We start from the raw sequence: 25933 nt of genomic DNA on the forward strand, positions 1-25933 counted from the left end.
TTCAACCTAGTAGTCGTAGAGACAACTTGTAGCTTTTATAACACACGTAGAACCAGCTTCATGGCACTCTCTCAGAAACACCAGCACCTGCTCATCAGTACCTCTCCTCAGATGTTGGAGCTACTAGGTTTTAATATTTCTAACCCCTTTCCTCTGTTCCCCAGCCCCAGTAGCTGCTTCCTGAACTTTCTACTTCCATTATACCTCTTGATGCTTTTTCGGTTACCCAGTTAATGTCTTTATACCCAGTCAACAATTATTTATATTAATTTCTCTCAGTTAACATAAGCTGTTGTGATTTCTGTCTCCTGAATGGGCCTGACTGATATAACGAGTCACCGTGGATGCTGTGTTGACAACAAGACTAGTGTGGAGCAAAAGTAGAAATAGGGAGAGATGATAGAAGACTCCTGCGTAATCCAGGCAGGAAATGATGGTAGCTCGGCACAGGGAGGTAGCAATGGAGAGAGGAGAAGGGGCTGAATTCTTGATTTATTATGCAGACTGATTCCCTGACAGTTTAGATTTGAGAGGTGAGAGTCAAGGATGATTCCAAGTTTCCTTAGCTTGGGCAAGCAGAAGAATGGATGTGTCAGCAACCAAGATGGGGAAAGCTGTAGGGAGAGTAAGTTTAGGGGGAAACGTCAGAAGTTATGGACATGTTACTTAGATATAAATAAACAAAACAAAACAAAACCCATTGCCGTTGAGTCAATTCCAACTCGTGGCAACCCTATAGGACAGAGTAGAACTGCCCCATAGAGTTTCCGAGGAGCACCTGGTGGATTCAAACTGCCAACCTTCTGGTTAACAGCTGTAGCTCTTAACCACTACACCACCAGTGTTTCCTAGATATAAAAAGAGGTATCAAATAGACAGTTGGATATAACCATGGATCTAATTTCCATTCTTTTCTATGTGGCCCTGGGCAATGATCACAACTTTTGCTTGGCTAGAATTATTTATTGAATGAGTTATGCTCTTGAAGTTAAATTAGTTTCAAGAATTTAAATCATTCTGTTAAGAACACATGTTAGAATTAGACAGCACTGGGTTTGAATACTGGATCCTTGGCTAAAATATATGACCCCTCTAAGCCTCAGTTTTATCATTCATGAAAATGAGGCTAATATCAAACTTGCACAGTAATTGAAAAGTAGAAATTAAAGGTTATAAATACAGTGGTAAGCACATAGTAAATTATTAAAAACTGTATTCATTATTGTTAGTGTTATTATTGTTATTATCTTATCTAATATTGTCAGGGGAGAGAGCTCATACATTGAAATCAGAGAGATTAGGATGTAATTCTTTGATCCCCTTCTTATTTGATTGCAAGATTCTGGGAAAGTAACATAACTTTCTCAGTATCCTTGTCTGTAAAATGGGGTAATGACATCTATTTTATAGACTTCTTTTGAGTATAACATCAGAACAAGAGACAAACTACCTAACATAGTGCTCTATACTCAGCCGACTCTCCATAAAATAGTCTCTTGGAAGACTATTTCACTGTATCATCATAGCATCTTTCTCATTTATAAATTTAACCTTTTTCAAAATCTGTTCCACAGAACAATAATTCCAGAGGATGTTAATGGGAGTTAAAACAATAAAATAAACTTATAAACCTATGTCTAAATATGAGTAAAGAGTATGTTGAACAACTGTGTAGATTATGATCAATATAAAATGGCATTTTTATATCTCACCCTTTCTCTAAACTTAATTTAGAGAGGGTGATCCTTTTCTGGCCATAGCTGACTACTTTGATGAGCTGATAGCTTGACTGCTCACTCTCAGTAATAGGCAGTATCACAGTCACTTTAAGTCATAAGTATATCTCAGTTCAGATACTAGAATGATTGGCCCCAAGGAGGTGGCAGCTGGTTGTACATCATGACTGGTCTGTTGCTATAGTCATCTTTGCCCTCTGTAGCCCTTTGCCTTCTTTCTTAGCATCCCCAATGACTAATTGGCCATACCAGGCACTTTTTAGGTTAATTGAAACATCACAAAGAATGATGGAGTATTTTCCAAAGCAAAATACTTCCAAAGTTGAGTCAGAGCAACGGAGCAATTCAATTCTATTAGTTACTTCCTTTGCACCAAGTTCTAGATATTGGCACCCAGATATGATGGTTCTCTGCTACCAAGGAGCATTGTGTTAGGTATTGTGGAAGAGGAAAGTTGCTTACAGACATTCTGATGTTTTTGAGGGCATATAGCATTTTGATTAAGAACACAGACTCTTTACTCACATCCTGACTCTGCTTGCTAGCTGTGGCTTTGAACAAGCCTCAGTTTTTCATCTCTAATATGGGATAATAATAGTACTACCTCATAGAGTTATGTAAAGACTAAAGGAGTAGACACATGTAAGACACTTAGAGACTGATATGTTACAAACACTTGATGTTAACCGTTTTTATTAAACAATTTACAATTTCTTGGAAGAAAAAGCATTCCCAAGAGTTAACGCTAAAGCCTTAAGCTGCATGCTATTGCTAAAATGTAAAATAAGACTTGAGAAAATAATAATGCAGGTCAAGAATCCAAGAGTGATATGGAAGAGAAAGGAGTGAATCCGAGCCTTAGCTAATGGAGAGAAAAATTATGCTACTTTGGCTTTTATTTTATTGTTGTTATTGTCCTGGGAATGAGGAGAAGGAAAGCCAGAGATTAAGGCAGTATATGAAGGGGATACAGAGCAAGAGACCTCCAAATTTTTGTTTCTACTTTTCCAGAGGTCTATGCTATTACCGTCTGGTTGGAAAATTGGTGTCGTTAGTACATCTCTGGGTGGATGGAACACTGTCTCTCACTGCACCCCTTTGTCAATTATCCCCCGAGTTAAATTTTTTAATTTTTACAAAGAAGGTAGGCATAAGTCTCCTTTCCTTAGTTGTCATTTATATCACTGGCATTATTATATAAGGTAGCCTTTAGGAATAATTTCTATTTGGATCACGTTCATATTTTCTTTGAGCCATTAGTCTCCAAAACCATAACTACAGGACCCATTGGCATAGAATTTTAGAGGTTGTCATAAAATTCCAAAGAAAAGATCAGATATGTAATATTCAATACTCCTAAGAGCTTACTGTAATTATTTCTTTTTTAAAAAAGAGATGACTAGGAATTTGGATGAGACATTTTTCAGTGCAAGTGATCAATGAGGTAAACAAAAACCATTCACTGCAGAGGGACATTGCTTATCACCCATACTTTGACAAATAAAGGGAGGCATTCCAATTCCGCGGATTTACTTCTCCTTGAATTTGCTGTGTTTTTAAAATGAGCACCTTGGCAATATAGAAAATTAGACTCATATTTTTACCTCTAAATCACTAGTTTGTCCCTCATGTTGACAGTTTCTGTACAAAACTAGAGGATTTCAAAGAGTTCCAGCACTCAAAATGTAAAAAATTGCAGGACACATAAATTTCAAGTGTTTTCTACCTACGTCAGCAACATCATTTTACCGCAATACAGCCAAGACAGTCAAGTGCCAAGATGGAAAACAAAATAAAATCAGGTAAATAGCAAAACTGAGTTCAAAATAAGAGGTGTTCTTGGGTAACCAATTTAACTAATCAGAGATGCCTTTCTTGCTTAGTAATCTACATGTTACTTATTTAAGTGAAGACAAGTTAAGTCGGAAACATAAAGGAATAAGGGCCAAGTTCAAAATAAAAAATCAGACAAAAAAGTACTATTTTGAGCAAAAATATTTTGGCCAAATCTTTCGTCAGCTAACTATTGAATAGTTACAGTGGTATGGGCCAAACACTTTCTGAGTCACTATGACTGAAAACAAAATGAATAAGATTTAGTTCTGCCCTCAAGGAGCTTATAATTATGTGGTAGCCTTGTGATTAGAAACAATGAAACAACTTCTAAAAGTATCCAATCGAAATGAAGTTGTGGATCATAGAATAGGAAACTATGGGACCACCAGCCTAACCATCTCCAGGATCTAAGAAGAAATATTCTTGCCACCATTTTCCTCACAAATTTAACAAGAGTGTCTCTTGAGAGCTTTGTGACCCTTTAAAGGAGGAAGCCAACATTTTCCTGAATAGCCTATTCATGTGCTAGTTTCTGGACCTTTATATTGACTTTTACCATTTCTAATTATTTTTTACAAGTAATACAAAAGATGTGAGGTGGGGGAGAAAAAAAAGAACTTTTAAAATCAGCTCCTTAAAAACTGCATAGTTTCACTTTTCTCTTTCATTTAGTTTAAGTGCCTTGGCTATTGCCTTTCTATTGTACTTATTTGTAACGATCAGTTAAATTGATGAATAGCAGAAATAGTAAATTTAATAGATTGTGCTTAATATTTTGCTCTTGAGCTAATGTTCTCCTAAATTAGTTAGGTTTAAATGATTATGTCTTCCTTTACAATCTGACTCAAATCTAAAAATCCTGGTACCAAGATTAAGGACGTTTAAAGGAAATGTGGCGGGGGCGGGGGAGGGGGAAGCTGAGTGCTATAGAGAGTAATATCTTAATGCATTGTTATTGCTTTATTGATTGCAATTGATCTTTTCCCTTGTTCATTTTCATAGGTGCTCCCAGTGTGACAGCAGCTGTGGAAACTGCAAAATATCTCTTACTCATGGCTTTCTGTATTTGTTCTCTACGAATTTAGCAGAGACCTCAAATCTTGCAGCACTATGTTTTAGTGCAAATATGAATTGTCTTGAAGAGCTGGTCATAATCGCTTTGCTTCACCTGTATTCCTCCTAGCTTATTGAGTTTAAATGCTTATGGAAAAAATAGTATAAATATGTATATGTCTGCACATGCTTATACACGTATGTTCATATGATGAGTGATTCCCTGTTGAGAATAATTTCTTGTCATTTCAAAGCTCACAAGAGTGATGATGAACACTATGTGGTAAGCTGCAGAGCACAGGCAAGAGGGCATCCGATGCACAAAAGACCATTTTCCAGGCATTATCCTCACGTGAAAATGGACTCTCAAGAGTGGAAAGGTAGAACTGTTTGGTTTGTGGGCAGAATTAACAGTGGTATTTTCACAGGCATTGTTCTCCTTTTGAATGCGTGCTTTTCTTCCGACTTTCTGAAACGCACCAGGGCTTTATTCATCTTTTGGCTCTGTTTGTGGTTTGCCACGGTGTCATTGTTCTTAGCTGTATCCTGTTTTCCCTTAGATGGCCTTTTAGGTTCGGTGGGAGTGACCAGAGGGTCAATTTTGTTGTCTCTTATAATGGAGAAAAACACAGAGTGGTTGAGGAAAATCGGAATCCAATTTTAAAGTGCTCATTTTAGTTGGCAATTTTGAAGATGAACTTTATTTCTCAATAACAGTAATTGTTGTAAAAACTCATGGGCACTAGATTATTTCCTGATGGATTACATTTCTCAAATCTAGAGGAGGCAGAACTATTTGTGGTCAGTGCTAGTCAGTTTTCTTTTAAGTAAAAATTAATTCTCAATCTTCCCTTTCCTCTTAATGGTCACCTGCCTCAAGAATACTTGGGCGAAAGGGAAGTTTGCCTTATCCCTGCTGGACTGTTACTCTTCTCCCTTGTGGCTTCTGTCTCAGCTGAGGGGCACTGGTGACAGACACCTACTTGGAGAATTTCTGTTATTTTTTTTTCTTATAGGAGGACCTCAGAAAAAGTGTCTGAACATGGTGTGGGTCTTTTCATTCTTATAGCTTCATCCCTGTTTTCTCTCCAAAACATCCCCCCATAAAATTACATTATGGATTACAACATAAATGAGGATACTTTAAACTGAACACAAAGTACGATTATTTTCACAATTCATGAACAAGAACCCACACAGTTAAAGCCTTCACAGTCTGTTGGCTTCTCTCCTGGGTGTGTCTAAATCTCACTATGCTGTCTTCAGGTCTATTGACATCCAACCTACAGTAGGAAAACACTGACCCCAACACACAGGCTGAGTCTAACCCTCTCGCATCTGACTTCCTCCCCTGTAGCACATTTCCCCAAGCCTGATTAAGTGCATGGTGAGCTTTCATTCTCCAAGATCCTACTGAATAGGCCAAGGTGGCCATTGACCCTCCCAAGACTAGGATCCTTGGGTATCTCTTTACCGATAAAGTTTTCGATATGTCTTTTACTCTTCTACACATCCTACAAGCACTCTGGGGTCAAATTTACATTTCTCCCAAAACCAACATTAATTTTCAGATTATGTAATCTCAATTCTTTAAAGAGAAAGAATTTTTTAAACTTTCCCCATAATCTGCAAGCCACCATATTATTATAAACCACTGGTTCCTTTCTTTTGATCCCAACTCAACAAGCCTGCTGGAAATACAAAACAAACAAACAACAACAACAATAAAAATTCCAAATAAACTAAACATTCCAAATACCTCTTAATGCCTGTTTTTTTTGGCTATACAAATACCCAGCCAAAGCTTTGCGATTACTTGCCTAGTTTCTGACGGGGTGGGTAGAGTCATATGCTTTCATTTTTCCAGTGTTAACATTTGCAAGGAAGGCTCTTTGTGATTTTGGACAGTTTAAAATAGATTAATTCCTGTTTGCTTCATGGTGTATGGACAGAGTATCAAGCTTGAAGTGAAAAAATCTAGGTGAAAATTCTATCTCATAAGCTCAACTATTTACTTTCTGTTTGATGTCAGTTTCCTTGATCTGTAGTGATTCAATTTCCTTTTATATGAAATGTGCTAATATTAGTGCTTATCCCATGGGTATTTTAAGGTTAAATGAAACCATTTGAGTGAGAATAGTTAGCATAGCTCCCAGGACATGATGAGGGCTTGATAAATATTGACTAATGAATCCGTACCTGGGTTTTGTTGTATAATGACAGAAAGTTATTAGCAACCTCATGAACAACCAAAGTTTAAATGAGCTTGCTAATGACTTGCAATATTGACTCTATTATAATTTTCCTCCCAATTGGGTAAAAATTACTTTTACTTGTAATTTTTCCTTAAAAATATTCACTAGCAGTGTTAATGGTTGGGATATCAATCAATTGTGGCTCATAGGCAGATATTAGGCCATGAACATTTTACTTGAGTTTGGATGCAGGGGCTGTTTTTGTAAGTGTAGGAACACTTAAGATTAATTTTCTTCATTAGCTGTTTGTAATGACAGGAATAACAGCCAAAAAATCAAACTCGTTGCTGTGGAGTTGATTCCGACCCATAGCAACCCTATAGGACAGAGTAGAGCTGCCCCATAGGGTTTCTAAGGAGTGGCTGGTGGATTCAAGCTGCCGACCTTTTGGTTAGCAGCTGAACTCTTAACCACTGTGCTGCCATGGATCCACGACAGGAATAAAAAACAAACAAACTGAACCCAGTGCCCTCGAGTGATTCCGACTCATAGCAACTGTATAGGAGAGAGTAGAACTGTCCCATAGAGTTTCCGGGGAGCGCCTGGCGGATTTGAACTGCCGACCCTTTGGTTAGCAGTCCTAGCACTTAACCACTACGCCACCAGAGTTTCCATGAGAGGAATAGTCCCCATTTATAGAGCTCTTTCTATGTGACTGGCAATTTACTAAGTGCCTAAGACACAGTATCTCACTTAATCTTCACATCAACTCTGTGGTGTTGAAAATATTAACACCATTTTTTTCAGATTAGAAATCTAATGCTCAGAGAACTTAAATAACTTGCACAAAGTCTTTCAGCTAAAAGGTAGTAGGGCTCTATTTGAATCCAGTCCTGACACCAATCCTGAGTGTCCAATAGCCACACTATACATGTCTCGCGCTATCTTGATAATTTTCTCCGGCAATATTATCTTCACATCAACAGTGACTTTTGCCTCACCACCACCCAGCCCGCTGTTGGCTCCCTGATCGACTGTGATGCGTGGCACTCACAGGTGGAAATTAGTTTTGCTTCTCTATCTTTCTGAAGAGGTGATTCTACTTACCTTGTGCTTCCATTCTTTTTTTTTTTTCCTTTTAAATAATATTTTATTGTGTTTTCAGTAAAGGTTTACACAGAAGTTTAGGTTCCCATTCAGTAATTTCTATACAAGTTGTTCAGTGACATTGGTTACATTCCTCACAATATATGAATATTCTCATTATTTCTTTTCCAGTTGCTCCATTTACATTAATCTAGTTTCTTTGCCCCCTTACATTCTAATCTTCCTTTTAAAGTAATTGTTGACCATTTGGTCTCATGTAGGTGTTTTTTTAAAAGAACACATTACTTATAGGTGATATTTGTTATTTTTTTGAGCCAATTTATAATTTAGCTACAAGGTCATCTCAGGGGTTAGTTTCTGTTCAAGGTTTGAAGAGTATCTCAGGGCAATAGTCTCAGGGAGTCCTCCAGTCTCAACAAGTACCCAAAACAAAATTTTTTAGGAATTCAAAGTTTGTTCCACATTTTTCTCCCATTCTATCAGGTCCATCTACAGTGGCCCTGATTTGTGCTTCCACTCTTGGTACCTAAATCCAGATCACAGTTGCCGCACAAGACCATGTGAGTCAGAATCCTGACTTTCACAATATTTGAGTGAGTTCTTGGAACTAGAAACATTGGAAAACAACAGAAAAAAAAAATTAATGAGCTGAACCCATGTTATGGTATAGTTTAAGCTTAAGCAAAATTTAACAAACCATGCCGAAATGGTAACACAGCTACCACCTACCGGAGTTGGTAAAATTGCTAGCCAAATGTGGCTGGAAAACATATCTACCTCTTCCTTGGTCTTATTTTTAACAAACTCTCCCTCTGGCATTTTTGTGCTTTTTTGTTGTCTGTTGATCCTATTTTGTGGTTCCATGCTGATCCAAGTGCCATGTTCTTCTATCAGAGTTTCTTTTGGAAGGAGGATGAATTCTCTTTTTTTTTCTTTAAGGCAATTATTTAAAGCTCAGTCTTTTAATACAATTGTGTATTCATATTTTTTTTTTAAGTTGATGTAACAAAATATCATAAATTGGGTGGCTTATAAAAACCAAAATTTATGGTCTCACAGTTCCAGAGGGCAATAGTCCAAAGGCTCTAAGATCCTTTCTTCTTTCTTCTGGCTTCTAATAACCCCAAGCATTTCTTGAAGTTCCTTGGCTGTGGAAGCATTTTCACAAGGCCACCCTCCCTCTGTCTGTATCTGTCCCTACATCTCTTCTCTTCTTTTATGAGAATACTACTAAGATGGGATTAGGACCCAGTGTACTCCTGTATGACCTCAAGTTAATTTAACTGATAATATCTTGAGAGACCTTATTTCCAAACAAGGTCACCTTCACAGATAGGAGGTTAGGACATAAGCATATCTTTTTGATGGACACAATTCAATCCATAACAAGTTACTTCATCAATTTTTACATAGCTTAATTGCTTCTATTTGCCTTTGTAAATTCATTTTCTTCTAATGCCTATTCTACAAAATGCCTACTTCAGGTGCTTGCTACCTGAAACAGTTTCTATTTCTCAGATCTTATGGGCTGGCTATGGTAACAGTCATAAAGACCACTCTGACTTTTGTCTGAAAGGGACAATTTCTCTCATTGTTCTTAAGTCTTTTACTCCATTTTATTTCTGTGTGACAGTATCAGAAATCTCCTTTTTTTGCAGAAGGCTGGGATATGTCAGTTATATCTCTTGACCGTGTCCTCGCTGAGTGGACAGCACCATCACATAGTGATTCCTATACCAGCCTGTGCTGTAATTCCTTCAGCTATACCATTGCCGTTTAAATTTAAAAGCCAAAGCTACAAATATAACTGAACATTTATCCAACTGGGAATAGGATAGGTATTTTATAAACATGCAGGCAGATTCATGAAAAGTTTGATAGATATGACTACATAAAAACTTTTTTTGTGTGTGTAATAACAGCAGCAACAAGATTATAAGGCGAATGAAAAACTAGCAAAAATATTTACCACCTTGAATATATGTGTTCTAACAAGTTAATTAGAAAAATACAGTCTTTGAGAAAATAGTCAAAGAACATGAAAAAGCAATAAACGAACAAAAATATTAAGCAAACTTTAATAAATACCAAATACATGAAAAATGTTTACATTTATTTGAAATTAAAGAAATGAAAAGTTTTTCGCTTATTAAAATAGTTTTTTTTTTTTTATATAGGTTTATATATCCACATGTATGCTTGTGAGGACAGAGAGATATGGGAACTTACCAGCTGATGGCAATGAATTGGTACAAACTTTCTGGGTGTCATTATAGCAGATTTCCAAATGACTACATATGATCTTGACACTTGGTCCCATAACTCCACTTCTAATGGCTCTCCTAAGAAAATAATCTGGGATTTATATAAGGATTCATGTAGAAAGTATAAGTTGCAGACTTCCTTGTCATAGCAAAAATTTGAAAATTATCTAAAAAGGTTGTCAAAGAAATTCTATGTGTACCCCAGGAGTCATCTGCAACAGTTTAAAAACCGCCCTTTACAATTGGACTAAACCAAAAGCAAAGAAGTTTCCTGAATAAACTGAATGCTTCTAAGGCCAGCATAGCAGGGGTAGGGGTCTTGGGACCGTTGTTTCAGGGGACATCTAAGTCAATTGGCATAATAAAATCTATTAAGAAAACATTCTGCACCCCACTTTGAAAAGTGGCGTCTGGGGTCTTAGGTGCTAGCAAGCAGCCATCTAAGATGCATCAATTGGTCTCAACCCACCTGGATCAAAGGAGAATGAAAAACACCAAGGACACAAGGTGATTAAGAGCCCAAGAGATGGAAAGGGCCACATGAACCAGAGACTACATCATCCTGAGACCAGAAGAACTAGATGGTGCCCGGCTACAACTGATGACTGCCCTGACAGGGAATACAACAGAGAACCCCTGAGGAAGCAGGAGAGCAGTGGGATGCAGACCCCAAATTCTCATAAGACCAGACTAAATGGTCTGACTGAGACTAGAAGGACCTCGGTGGTCATGGCCCCCAGGCCTTCTGTTGGCCCAGGACAGGAACCATTCCCGAAGCCAACTCTTCAGGCATGGATTGGACCGGACAATGGGTTGGAGAGGGATGCTGGTGAGGAGCGAGTTTCTTGGATCGGGTGGACACCTGAGACTCTGTTGGCATCTTCGGCCTGGAGGGGAGATGAGAGGGTAGAGGGGGTTAGAAGCTGGCAAAATGGACACGAAAAGAGAAAGTGGAGGGAGAGAGCGGGCTGTCTCATTAGAGGGAGAGTAATTGGGAGTGTGTAGCAAGGTGCATGTGGGTTTTTGTGTGAGACTGACTTGATTTGTAAACTCACTTAAAGCACAATAAAAATTATTAAAAACAAAATTAAACAAAAAATCATGCTTTAGAACACTAATGATACAGGATAATTATTTCTTTCACTTGTTAAGTGAGAAAAGATGTTACAGAGCTGTATGTACAATATAATGCTGATGGGGGCAATTACAGCTATATAGGTTTGAATATGCACAGAACAGAAACATAAGACTACAACAACATTTAGTACGCATTGGAAGTAAGGGTGATTTTTAGTTTTTGCTTATACTTTTCTGTGTTTTGCACATTTTTATCATGACTATGTATCACTTGGAAAAAGATCAATACATTTAAAAATAAAAACTTAGAGAAAATATGTATACCCTACCGAAATAATTAGGATGTAATTCACTTTAAGTTGGAGAATTTTTTTAGGTGTTGTTGAAATACTTTCGGTGACATTTCTAGCCATAAATCTCTTCTTTTATTTCCAGAAAATGTTTGTGAGACTGTATTTCTTAATCAGAACTCAGAGAAAAGATTAAAAACGACCACTGCCTTTTTTTCTTTTTACACAGGCAGCTAAATCTATTTTTAATGGTCCTGTATTAAATCCTCTTTGTTAGAAACATTTATTTAACCTCTAACTCTGCCCTATTGAGACATTTTTGTTTACATCAGGTTAGACCTTGACCTTCACAACCTCACACTTGGGATATTCGTTGTTGTTGTTGTTGCTTTTAAAAAGATTTGATTGAAATTGGTTTGGCTGATTCATTTAGGTTTGGAAATAGCCAAAAGCAATTCTACTTTGGACTATTTGGGGAAGCTTTATATCTTCCCTCCTCTGGCTTAAAAAGATTTCATTATGAAAGGGAAATTATACAGTGAACAAAGAATGTGTCAAAACTTTTTTTTTCCCTCCAAGCTTGAGTGGCAAAATCATCTGTTGCAACTGCTTGCAACTTCTCAGTTCTCTGCTGTTTCCTTGGGGGCATAGCAGCTTGTGAAGTGAAGCTTCACACAGGGTCTTCTCTGTCCTCCAGATGCCTTGATAGGACAAGGCATGTTGTGTAGTTTTAGGCAACTGGAATCTGGTAGCCTCCCATAGAGGCACCTCTAAATATTTCCAGAGGACCTTGAAGAGGAAGTAAAGACCTTCACTCCACTTTCCAGAGAATGCCAGAAGTAGGCACAGATGTTTGCTTCTTATTTCTTGGAATGTGAGAATATTGTAGTGAACGGAAGAGTTTTCAGTTATATGCAGCAAAAGGTGTAAGAAGGAAAAATGAATTCAAATAATTTCCATGTACCTCCGTGTCTTCTCCAGCTACCAGACTCTGGGAACACATTCTGAAGGCTTCCATTAAATCTCCAGGTTTCCCACGTATCACAGGTCACTCTCTGAGATACATGGAAATAAGAGTCCACAATAACATCAACCTGACCCTGACCCCTAGTCATTATTGTGGAATCTCCTGTCCAGTTATTACTATAGAACGGTTCTTATGTACTCAGGAGCATAGTTCTCAGTTAGGACATGTTGTTACTTACTGCTGAGTTGGCTCATGCTCACGGTGACCTTATGTATAACAGAATGAAATGTTGTTTGTTCCCGCACCATCCTCACAATTGTTGTTATGTTTGAGTTCATTGCTGTAGCTATTGTGTCAACCCATCTACTGTAGGGTTTCCCTCATTTTAGTTGACCCTCTATTTTATCAAGCATGATGTTCTTTCCTAGTGACTGACTTTCCTGATGATGTGTCCAAAGCAAGCAAGACAAAGTTTCATCATCCTGGGTTCTAAGGAGCATTCTGGGTATCCTCCCCCACAATTGACTTGTTCAATCTTTTGGCAGTCCATGATATATTCAATATCCTTCACCAACACCACAATTCAAATGGGCTATAATGTGTTTATCATGATATCATTTACCATATATACATATATTTTTTTCTTCTCTAATTTGGCTTCTATGGTGACCTTTGACTAAGACCTTTGATAACCTTGAAGCATAACTGGGGGTGATTGCCAATGTTTGTTCTGCAATTGCAGAACCATAAAGAGACCTCTGATGTCAGCACTAAGAGTGCTGTCTCCTGTAGAACTGAGAAGTTTATGATCATGTGAAATACTCAAGCCTTGGACTTAGACAAGCTTGGCTCCTCAGTTTACTAGCCGAGTGACTGTGGATGACCTTACTTACTCTCTTTAACAGAGATTTCTCATTGCTTCCCAATATCAGTTCTGTTCTTCTTCACTAACAGAATCATGAACAATATTCCTGGCAAAAGGATAACATTTGCCAGCTTCTAGACAGATAAGCATGGCCATGTGACAATTTTGGCCACAGTAGGAGTGGTGTTTGGGACTCTGGGAATGTAACTAAAGGGAAAGTGATGAGTGCCCTCAGTTCCTACTTCATTTCCTTCTGCTACTCCCAGGATGCAGATGTGAAGCTGGAGCTCCAGCAACCACCTTGAACCATGAGCTGATCTTAGGAACAGAAATTACATCTTGAAGATTGCAGAGCAGAAAGAAACAAGCACTGGGGCCTGGTGAAGACCCCCGGACTGCCTATATTCAGGCTTCTTTTAAGAGGGGAGGAAACTAAGCCACTGTTATTTTGTTTTTTCCTGTAATATGTACCCAAATCTAATCCTAATAAACATGCCTCAGTTTATCATTTAAGAAAAGGGGAGAATAGCAGTACCTAAACCATAAGGTTGTTGTAAGGATGTAGTGAAATAATACAGGTAAAGCATTTTTTTCAAATGCTTGATAAAAGTTAGATACCACTAAATAAAAGCTTGATGTGCATATAATAAAAGTTAGGTATTGTAACCTAAATGAAAGCTTGGATTCCATGATCGCAGTCTCGAAATGGAACTGCATATAAAAAACAAAGCCAGCCACAAAAATAGTTAGGAGCAATTAAAATTTTAATGGTGGTTTCTGAACCACATCAAAGTAGATCCAATTAGAAACCCAGAGACACTTTATTTTAAATGAGGAAGCTTCTTTTTTGTTGTTGTTGCTAGTTGAAATGATTCCAAACTTCAGAAAAATGTCCAGGATAGTCCAGGAAACTTTCATATTCCCTTCATCCAGGTTCTCCAAATGTTAACATGGTATTGCATTTCTCATGTACCTATCGTCATTAGTTTTTTTCTTGAAACTTTTGAGTGCGAACTACAAAAATGATGTCCCATAACCCTGAAACACTCCAGTGTGTGTTTCCCAAAAAGAACACTCTCCTACATAACCAGCATGAAATACTCCAGGTCAGGAAATCTAAACTGATACAACACGATCGTCCATACATGAGCCCTTTCAAATTTCGGCAACCGCCCTAACCACTGTCTTCTTCCTTCCCAGTCCGGGATTCTATTCAGAAATATTTGTTGCGTTTTATTACCATGCCCTTCCGGCTTCTTCAGTCTGGAACAGTTCTTTTGGTTTTTCATGTCCTCAACTGTTTGAAAGAGTACAGGCCTTTCATTTTATATCTTGACTACCTTGACCTTCCACCTGGGTTCATCTGATATTTCCTCATGACCAAAGCCAGATCATGCATTCTTTTTATTTATTTTTATTGTGCTTTAGGTGAAAGTTTACAGAATAAATTAGTTTCTCATTCAATAATTTATACACAGTTGTTTCGTGACATTGGTTGCAATCGCTGCAGTGTGTCAGCACCCTCCCCCTTTTCCACCCTGGCTTCCCCATTTTCATTTGTTCAGTTTTCCTGTCCCTTCCTGCCTTCTCATCTTTGCTTTTGGGCAGGTGTTGCCCATTTGGTCTCATATACTTGATTGATCTAAGCAGCACGTTCCTCATGTGTGTTATTGTTCATTTTATAGGCCTGTTTAATCATTAGCTGAGAGGTGAACTTTGGGATTGGCTTCAGTTCTGAGTTAGAAGGGTATCTGGAGACCATAGTCTCAGGGGTTTCTCCAGTCTGTCAGACCAGTAAGCCTGGTCATTTTTGTGAATTTGAATTCTGTTCTCCATTTTTCTCCTGTTCTCTCTGTGACCCTCTATTGTGATCCCTGTCAGAACGGTCATGGCGGTAGCCAGGCACCATTTAGTTCTTCTGGCTTCAGGCTGGTGGAAGCTGTGAGTCATTAATTCCTCTGGACTGATATTTTCCTTATATCTTTGGTTTTCCTCATTCTCCTTCACTCTGGATGGGATGGGACCAAGAGATGTATCTTAGATGGCCACTCACAAGCTTTGAAGACTGCAGATGTTACTTCCCAAAGTAGAATGTAGAACATTTTCTTTATGAACTATGTTATATGGTCTCTAGTGCTCAGCCCTGGTAACTTGGTCCCTCAAGGTGTTTAGATGTGTTTAGGAAGTTTCTATGACTTTGCCTTGGTCAAGTTGTGCTGACTTCCCCTATGTTGTGTGTTGTCTTTCCCTTCACCAAAGTTAACACATGTCTACTATATAGTTAGTAATTTTCCCTCCACCTCCACCCCTTGGTAACCCTGAGAGATTTCTATGTGTAAACCTTTTTGTAATAATGGTCTCATACAATATTTGTCCTTTTGTAATTGACTTATTTTTCTTAGCATAATGTCCTCCAATTCATCCATGTTGTGAGATGTTTTGTAGATTCATCATTATTCTTTATCATTGTGTAGTATTCCATAGTGTATGTATCATAGTTTGTTTATCCATTCATCTGTTGATGGCGCTTAGGTTGTTTCCATCTTTTTGCTGTTGTGAATAATGCTGCAATGAACATGGTTGTGCATATGTGTATTTGCGTGATGACCCTTATTTCTCTAGAATACATTCCTAAGAGTGGGATTGCTGGATAATATGGTATTTCTATTTCTAGCTTTCTAAGGAAGTGCCATATCAATTTCCTTAGTGGTTGTACCATTTTACATTCCCACCAGCTGTGTAAGAGAGTTCCAATATCCCCACAACCTTACCAGCATCCGTCAACAGGAAACTGCCAGAAGTTCAAGCCAGATTCAGAAGAGAATGTGGAATGAGGGATATCATTCAGATGTGAGATGGTGCTTGGCTGAAAGCAGAGAATACCAGAAAGATGTTTACCTGTGTTTTATTGACTATGCAAAGGCATTCAACTGTGTGGATCATAACAAATTGTGAATAACATTGTGAAGAATGGGAATTCCAGGACACTTAATTGTGCTCAAGAGGAAACTGTACATAAACTAAGAGGCAATTGTTCAGACAGAGCAAGGGGATACTGCCTGATTTAAAATCAAGAAAGGTGTGCATCAGGGTTATATCTTTTCACCACATTTATTCAATCCATATGCTGAACAAATAATCTGAGAAGCTGGACTATTTGTAGAAGAATATGGCATCAGGATTGGTAGAAGGCTCATTAACAACCTGTGATGTGCAGATGACACAACACTGCTTGTTGAAAATGAAGAGAACTTGAAGCACTCATTGATAAGATCAAAGACCACAGCCTTCAGTATGAATTACACCTCAACATTAAGACAACAAAAATCCTCACATGTGCACCAATAAGCAACATTATGATAAATGAGGAAAAGATTGACGTTGTCATGGATTTCATTTTAGTTGGATCCAGAATCAACGTCCATGAAAACAGCAGTTCGGAAATCAAAAGATGCATCGCATTGGGGAAATCTGCTGCAGAAGACCTCTGGAAAGTGTTAAAAAGCAAAGATGTCACTTTGAGGACTAAGGTGCACCTGATCCAAGCCATGATATTATCAATTGCCTCATGTGCATGCGAAAGGTAGACAATGAATAAGGAAGACCGAAGAAGAATTGATGCCTTAGAATTATAATGTTGGTGAAGAATATTGAATAGACCTTGGATTGCCAGAACAAACAAGTCTGTTTTGGAAGAAGTACAACTAAAAGGCTCCTAAGAAGCAAGGATGTTGAGACGAGACTTCGTCTTAAGTACTTTTGACATGTTATCATGAGGGACCGGTCCCCGGAGAAGGACATTGATCATGGTAAAGTGGAGAGTCAGCGAAAAAGAGGAAGAACTTCAATGAGATGGATTAACACACTGGCTGCAGCAGTGGGCTTAAGCATAGCAAAAATTGTAAGACGGTGCAGGACCAGGCCATGTTTCCTTCTGCTGTACATAGGGTCACGGTGAGTCAGAAAAGATGTGACAGCGCCTAAGAACAACAACAACAGCTTTATTTTACCTTCGAAGTTTCTCTATCTGGGCAGACATCTTGGTCATGCCATTGTGTGCCTTACTCTCAGGTTGTTGCCTGGTGTCATTTGTTCTCTAACTGAATGACTCTAATATTGCTTGTAAGGATGATTTCATTTTTACAAATTTCCTTCTTTTCTGTTTACTTGGGAATGTCTTAATTTTGCCATTGTATTTGAGAGACAATTTTGCTGGATATATAATTCTTGATTGGCAATTCTTTCTTTCAGGGTTTTATACATGTCATCCCATTGCCTTCTTGCTTACATGGTGTCTGCTGAGAAATCGGAGCTCGTAAATATATCTTCTCCAGCAGCAGGAAATTTGGCTTCCATTATCCTCAATATATTTGAAATTTGCTCAGTAAATTTGCTTATTTACTCAATGTAACCAATTCCCCAACCACAACGGCTATTTTCTCTACCTGCCATCTTTCCCACTCCCTGCCACAGCCTGTATCCTTCACTGGTTTGCTGGCCTGTGCCTTCAGACAGGAAAGGAGAATGGGAAGGGAAGGGACCGCAACACCTTTGAATCTCTTTTTTTCTCATTCCTTTGCTCGCAGTATTTCTCATGTCCTGCATTTGCCCTGAAGGACAGCCATTACTATCCAAAGCACACTAGCATGCATTGTTATTAATTTTCTTGCACACTTTGTAAACTTACAGTCATTGAAGACAGTAGTATGTCTCCCCACAAACCTTAATCTCTATATGCACCCATCCCCACCCTCCACAATCCCCTAAACCTCTTGCATTTTAAATCAAATGTAACAGTTATAAACAGCAGCATAGGATTTCATTTTACACTAAAATATATAAGAAATTATGTGGTGCTAGAAAAACTTGATCTTGCCTGGAAAGTTGTTCAACTGCCAGTGAGAGTTACACGTGTGAAGGTAACTGTAGTCTTTTCACGCTTTCACACTTCAGACAAAGTCACAGGTTGTGTGAGTGCATGTGTGTGCGTGTGATTGCTCAATTTTTCTTCTACCTGCCTCTTCCACCATCTGAAAATTTTGAGAAAACATCAATCCTAAAAAACTATATTGCTAAGAGAAGGCCGTACATTGTTTTTTCTAGACGATTAACCTTTCCTTGAGAACTAAAAAATCCTCTCTTTTAATGAGCAAATTCTTTCCAAAACTTTGACCTACAAGGTTTCACTTTATAGCAATGTTAACCAACAAAAATTTTTTTGTGTGTTTTTTACTGGGCACACAACTTAACTACGTTTCCCAGCCTTCTTTGCACTTGGATGAAGCCAGAGGAATGTGAGTAGAAGTGATGTATACAATCTCAAAGCCGGGCCCATAAAAGTCTCAGTGCAATGCTCCCTGTCCTTTGGCTTCCCTCAAATGCAAAACATTCAGTAGCAGACTCTGAAGCTCGATGGGAGAACCACTAGAGGGACAAAACTTGCTCCTTCGTGGAGCAGAGCCGCCTCCTCTCCCACACCCCTACCCTTACCAACTTGCACAGGACTGTGAAGTGAGCAAGCACTAGGACTGGATTGCTGAGACTTGGTATTGTTCGTTACAGCAGTTAGCCTACTCTAACATGAACTCCAGAATGAAATTCCATAAGGGCTTCTGCAAGGAATAAATCACAATGTTAGCTGAGAGACACATTTTCTGAAGTGGTAGTGTACAGCAAAGCTCAGCAAGAGGTTTTATTTTACTTAACCACGGGTATGTCCTATAATTTCAGTGAGCAATGTTGCAATATATTTTAAGGCTACCACAGTTTCAAATAAGGCACATCACCAGGCCCAACCTCAATGGCTCATCTTCTAGAGAGTGCGATATGTTACTCTAGTGGGAAGTGGCTGGGGAAAAGAAAAGGTGGTCCCTCCTATTAGCCCGCCTGCTATTTCAGGCCTTTTTGTTGTTCAGGTCTTTGTTGTTGTTGTTAGGTGCTGTCCAATTGATTCGATTCATAGTGATCCCATGTGAAAGTGTAGGACTGCTTCATAGGATTGCCTTGGCTGTAACCGTTTTAGAAGTGGATCACCATAAAGGTCTTTCTCCTGCAGAGACACTGGGTGAGTTCGAACCACCAACCTTTCAGTTAGCAGTTGAGCACTTAACCATTCATACCACCAGGGCTCCTTTTTTCAAGTCTGGTCAAATATAAATACTAATTAATGTTATAATAATACTTCTTTGAATTGCGTCAGGGTTCATATTCTTTCTTGTGTGTCTGGTTTACTAGCAAGAATGACTAAATAATAGGAAAGATTGAACTCAGGAAATACTAAGGGATTTCCTTTCTTCAGGGAGAGTTTCTAGCCATGAAGGTGGGCTTATTTGCATTTGAGCTACCATCCAAAAGACGAGGTGAATGACCAAGCCCATCACTCTCTGGACACAGGACTCTTTTGTGTCACTGCTCAGTTGGGATGCTCCTAGTTGCTTTTTAATCCCTAGTCCCTTTACCTCTTGCATGGACCCTGGGGCTTTCTCTGTGGAGGGCCCTTGACACTGGAAATTCCTCCTTTTGGTTGATCAAAGCTGGTGCAGCCTGACCCCACCCCAGGAAGTGGTGGCAGACACATCTGTTCAGTCTGGCTTCCTGCCAACAGGGGATTTACTCTTTGGTGAGTGGGGGAGAAGGACTTTTATGTCAGGAGGGGATTTATTGTTGGCTGATGGGGTGTGGCGAGTGTGAAGGGTGGGAACCACTTCAGCTCCGTGCCTAGATTGTCTGACTTTTTGTGCCACAGAGTTTAATCTTTGTTTGTGGGTTCCAAGAATTTTGTGAAGGGCAAGTGCTGAATCAGTGAACTTTAACGATAAACTGAGAAACTTCTTTTTTTTTTTTTTTTGTGGAGGGGGGAGGTAAAGTACAGATTTGCTAAAAGCAAGAGGATGACAGTGAAGGTTTGCTGACTACACACAGTAAGATACTATTGAAAATCAAACAACTGATGATAAATTCTGCCAGTGCTCACTAGTTAGCTAGCACAGCTCACAGACCAAGGAGAAGATGGGAAATAGATGCTGGGTCACTTGGTGTCTGAAGTTGTGACTTTCACTAAGTGGAAGTCGTCGGACCTTTTCACATATCTGTCTTCAGAGCAAAAATAGTCATATCGCTAATACTAAACATTGTTCCCTATACTGTGAAATCCTTACACGTTGAGATAAGCGGAATATTATACGGTACAGGCCCAGGGACATTCAGTGACTGGAGTAGCAAGGTTGTCTCATAAAGTGATACCAGAATATACCCCTCAGCTCAACACTATGTCAAAGATTCAATGTACAAACAGACAGAAGAGAAAGGTCATGGAATTTAACTGAGTTTGATTCTACGACTTGAAAGAAAACCAGCATTTTGCACTTTAAAAAATCCCTTACCTTTTTTACCTCCAGGTACAGCTACCAGGGTCAGAGATTTTGCCTCGGTACGAACCCCTCACAGAGTTCATCCGACAAATACTTTAGTAGTTTCTGTGTCCACTGATAGACAGGTCATATCTTCTTCCGGTTGCCGTTGAGTTGATTCCTACTCAAGGAGAACCATGTGTGTCAGAGTAGAACTGTGCTTCACAGGGTTTTCAGTGGCTGATTTTTAGGAAGTAGATTACCAGGCCTTTCTTCTGAGATGCCTCTGGGTGGACTTGAATTTCCAGCCTTTCTGTTACCAGCTGAGCTCATTAACCTTTTGCATCACCCAGGGACTCAAGGCCATATACTGAGGTATATACATAACTTAAATATAAGTTATGGCCCCTGCTCTCCATATGGAATGAGTCCTTGTTTGAAGCTTAAATCTAAGAATTCGGGCAGGGTAACAGCCCATCTGTAAATTAGAAAAAGGAGTTCCCGTAGGCGGACACAGTCATGGTTGCATAGTTTGATGAGTGGAGTGGGGGCTGGATTTTGGCCCTCACTGATCCTTTGGTCTGTCCCCTGTGCGTCTTTGTGTACTTTGGATTCTATCATATCTTGAGGACCTGTGGGGTTATGTCTGCCAGGAATCTTAGTTGCACGAGGGGCCAAAAAGCCTTGTGGTAAATAAATCATCCTAAAAGAAGAGAAGTTAGAACCAGACAAACTTAATCCAAGAGCAACACATCACAATAAAATAGTCTGACAGATTCCAAAGACAGCATGGTGTCTATCTCTAGACTGTTAGCCACTCGGAAGTAGCAAACTAAAAGAGCTATTTCAACAAAAACTGTCCTTGAAGCATTGGGAGAACAAGGTGGTACTTCTTTGGGTCTTCTATGTTAGAATATGAAACAGAGATAGATGAAAGTGGTTGAGCGTGTGGCAGCTTTAGCACTAGGGCGGCCTCATCAGGTTTGACCCATCTGCCCAAGAAATTTCAGTACAGAGCAACTACAAAAGATGGCAACTATGATATGGCCTTACAGTGGCTGGGTGACAACCTCTCCAGCATTAGATCAATTAAGGAGAGTGAGAGATAATCAATTCCAAACATCATCATACATGCACCTTCTAGAGAATTCCTTAAATACTTGGGAGAGAGGAAGACTTTTAAATAAGCATTAAAGTTCCTGAAATTATGAGTTGAGGAAGAGTCATAAGAATATTATTTGTTGCTGTTATTGTGATATTATTTTTATTCCAATGCAGAAGCAGACTGGGAACTTCAAAAAGCACATGTACCTGTGAATTTGTGAATTAACAACACAGACCACTCTAGGATAATTTTCCTTACCATAGGGTGTAGAGTATAAGACGGTAGATGATTGCAAAGTGCAGTTCAACTGTATTTGCATATATTCCACTTGAGTAAAGTTTCACCTGGAGGGAAGGATGCAGTGTATAGGATGGTATTGTTGTTGTTAGTGGCTGTCAAATCAGCCCCCACTCATGATGACCCCATGCACAGTGGAATGAAATGCTGCCTGGTCCTGAGACATCCCTGTGATTGGTTTCAGATCCAACCATTTTGATCCATTGAATATTCATTGGATGATTTTTACAAGTAGATCTCCAGGCCTTTCTTCCTAATCTGTCTTAGCCTGGAAGCTCCCTGAAACCTGTTCAGCATCATAGCAACACTCCAGCCTCCACTAACAGATGGGTGGTGGCAATACATTGAGGTGCATTGGCCAGGAATAGAACCCAAGTTTTGCAAGAATTCTGCTACTGACCATAGGATGGTGAGCAACTTCGAATAATTCATAGTTGACAGCTTCCTGGACAATGAACTTAGATTTCTATTTCAGCTGAGAGAGAGAGAGAGAGAAGGAAAGAGAGACAGAGAAGGGGAAGTGAGAGGAGGGCAGGAGAGTAGTGTATGCATTAAGAGTGTGGTGGTCTATAAAGGGAATTGCACCATAAGTTGGGAACCAGAATTCCTGGGTTCTCCACCTAGCTCTGCTCCAGCTATCAAAATGGAAGTGGGAAGATCATTTACCTCCTCTAAGCTTCTGATTTCTCATATTCTCAAAATGAATGGATTGAATTGGTTAACTTAGACTTCTTGAATTTGATGCTCACATTTCTTTGTCTTGAAATATAATAATTGTCGAAAAAGGAGCACAAATCCTATGAATGGTTTGTGGCTTTTTCTAGAAGAATAGGCCTGCAACCAAATTACATTGTATCCTCAGCAGAGAGTTTGTTTTGTGAAAAGAAATGATTTCTAGAGCTTTTTGATCAGTGACTAATTCAAGTCCAGGCTCTATAATAAAGCAGTGTTTCTGCCCCGGTAAGTGTACATGTTTTGCTCCATCTCCCACCCTTCTTTCTTTCCTCTCTTGCTTCCTCCCTGTCATGTTCCTATTTCCTTTTTGGTCACTGTGTAAATGTGTAGGGACTTCTCCTAACCCTATCAGATTGGCTGGGCATTTAGTCTGTGTTTCTGCACATCCTGCCAAAATAAACTTGGTCATTTACCTCTGTTTATTTTCCCTGTCCAGACATCAGGTATCGTCTGCATTCCAGCGCCCACACAAAAGTGATATCTCCCCAAAAAGCTACAGTGTTTCTGATTGTTGCTAAGTTTGGTGGACTTTGCATCAGATCAACCACACGCACCCATCAAACACTTGGTTTCTCCAAGAGTTTTCAAATTCTTTGCAACAGAAATCAAATACCATTTTTAATAAATAATCTTATGATAGAGAGAGATGCAAGGAGGGAGAAATGAAGGGATAGAGAGAGAGAAAAAGGGAAAAACTAAACTGTAAGGGAAAGAACCTCCAACCCCCCCCCCAAAAAAAATTGACAAGTTACCATGTTCCTTGACACCACATATATTGCAATTTTGCCTTTTTGATCTAATCTATAATTTTAATATTTGAAACATGGTTTTTAGGGTGATTTTGGTATCCAATGTTTTGGCTATAGTTTACAATACATCAGGTTCTGCCCAACCTAAGGAGATTTAGACTCCTTTTCAGAATCATCTTCTGAAGGCAAGATCCTGGTCATTCATTTCCTCCGCTCAAGGATTTTCATTGGTTCCTCCTTACTGACGGAACTCTTGATCCCAATGTATACCTTTGTAGTTTCTAGTCAAGCTGACTTTTTTTGTTTTTAAATCTATTTCCAAATCGTTTCAACAATGCTAACCCCTTGCATATAGAGGGAAATAGTCTCATACATTGCTGTTGTTGTTAGCTGCCATTGGGTTGGCCCCCAACTCATGGCAACATCACACACACCGGAACAAAACTCTGCACAGTCCCATGATCGGTTGCCTGGTCCCAAGACGGGTTGCCCAAAGTCCCATAATCAGATCAATGCTATTTACTAAAACCACTACAGTCATGCTTTGCTTAATGTCCATGATATGTTCTGTGAACTAGGGTGTCATGTGATTCGGATGTTGTGCAAACACCATGTTATATATAGGCGGTCCCCGGGTTATGAACGTCCTACTTAAGTACAACTCATGATTACGAACCAACTCCATAAAGCCTATTATACTAAAAATTCTAGGTATATTCAACGGTTTGTAATAACAAATGGGCACCTGGCAGCACAACTGCTTTGTAGATAAGAGTCATGAGATACATGTGTTGCATGCAGAAAGCTGTTGCCTTCGCTACATCCAGTTAAGTCTGCTACGTCCCATTCTCAGGTCAGGATTTCAGGATTTACAGGATCACGGACGTATACGCGGTTGGACGTTACCCAAATGGATGTTATGCGGCACGTGACTGTATTCCTATAGCTAGAATCTCACTTTAATGCCTTATTGATAAGAAGTTAAATTCTGAGTCTACATACTTCTCAAACTAGATGTTTTCCTAGCTGTCTGTCAACGAAGCACCTCACATATTCCACAAGGACTTTCGAGCTCTCTGCTAAGAATGAGGTGATCTTTTTTTTTTTTTTTTTCAATTTAAAGTTGAAGGTAGTTGCAGAAAAAAACACAGAAAGATAATGTGGCTTAAGAATCAATTGACCAACATCTGCACTGATGACCAAAGGGGGAAAAAATGTGGTTACATGAAGGCCAGAGAACTTTTGTTTTACTATATTGAAAATGTTAGTGACAAGGAGGTAGTAAAACACTGTGTCCAGCTGATAAGTGTTGTGGAATTTGCTTTTCCAGACATCCTTAGTGTTATGATAATCAGAGATACATATAAAACTGTTTGGAATGATTTAGCGATGATTTAGATCTGGATACGGCGTAGGGTGAAATTTAATCAAGTTGGCTTTCTATTGTATATAAATATAAGCAATATAAGTCAGAAACAAATGGACGCTGCTGATGTTTTTCTCTTTCCAAAGAAAGTTAGTACAGAGAAATGAAAAGGTGGAACAAAATGTAGTACTACCTAAATACCAGTCAAAGTTCCTGGGTGATGTAAACAGTTAACGGACTCGGCTGTTAACTGTAAAGTTGGAGGTTCAAGTCCACCCAGAGGTACCTGGCGGGGGGGGGGGGTGTGGAGGGAGCAGGGGAGGGAAGCCCTAACTATCTACTTCTGAAAAATCAGCCACTGCAAACCCTATGGAACACAGTTCTACTCTGACACACATAGGATCGCCATGAGTTGAAACGGACTTGACAGCAACTGGGATATGCCAATCCTGTGCTTGGCAATTACCTTATTTGATACTTACACAAATATCCCTAAAGGAGTTGCCATTGTTTTCATTTTACAGATCAGAAAACAAGCTGGGAAATATAAAGAAACTTGCCTCAAATCACACAGCTAGAAAATGGCACAGCAGGGTTTTTGCTGAGATTAGCCTATGTTCTTTCTACCATGATCTCCTATGATTGTTTTGTGTTAAGTCATTTAGTTCATTCCTTCTTGATCTGAAGAAATTACATGTAATTTGATTACCATTATCGGTTTAAGTCCATAGAATATGGTAGTGTTATGGATTGAATTGTGTTCCCCCAAAATGTGTGTCAATTTGGCTAGGCCATGATTCCCAGGATTGTGTGACTGTCCACCATTTTGTCATCTGATGTGATTTTCCTATGTGTTCTAAATTCTGCTTCTATGATGTTAATGTAGCAGGATTAGAGGCAGTTATGTTAGTGAGGCAGAACTCAATCTCAAGGCAAGGCCCC

Source organism: Elephas maximus, chromosome 9, assembly GCF_024166365.1.
Source record: "Elephas maximus indicus isolate mEleMax1 chromosome 9, mEleMax1 primary haplotype, whole genome shotgun sequence".
Taxonomy (NCBI): Eukaryota; Metazoa; Chordata; class Mammalia; order Proboscidea; family Elephantidae; genus Elephas; species Elephas maximus.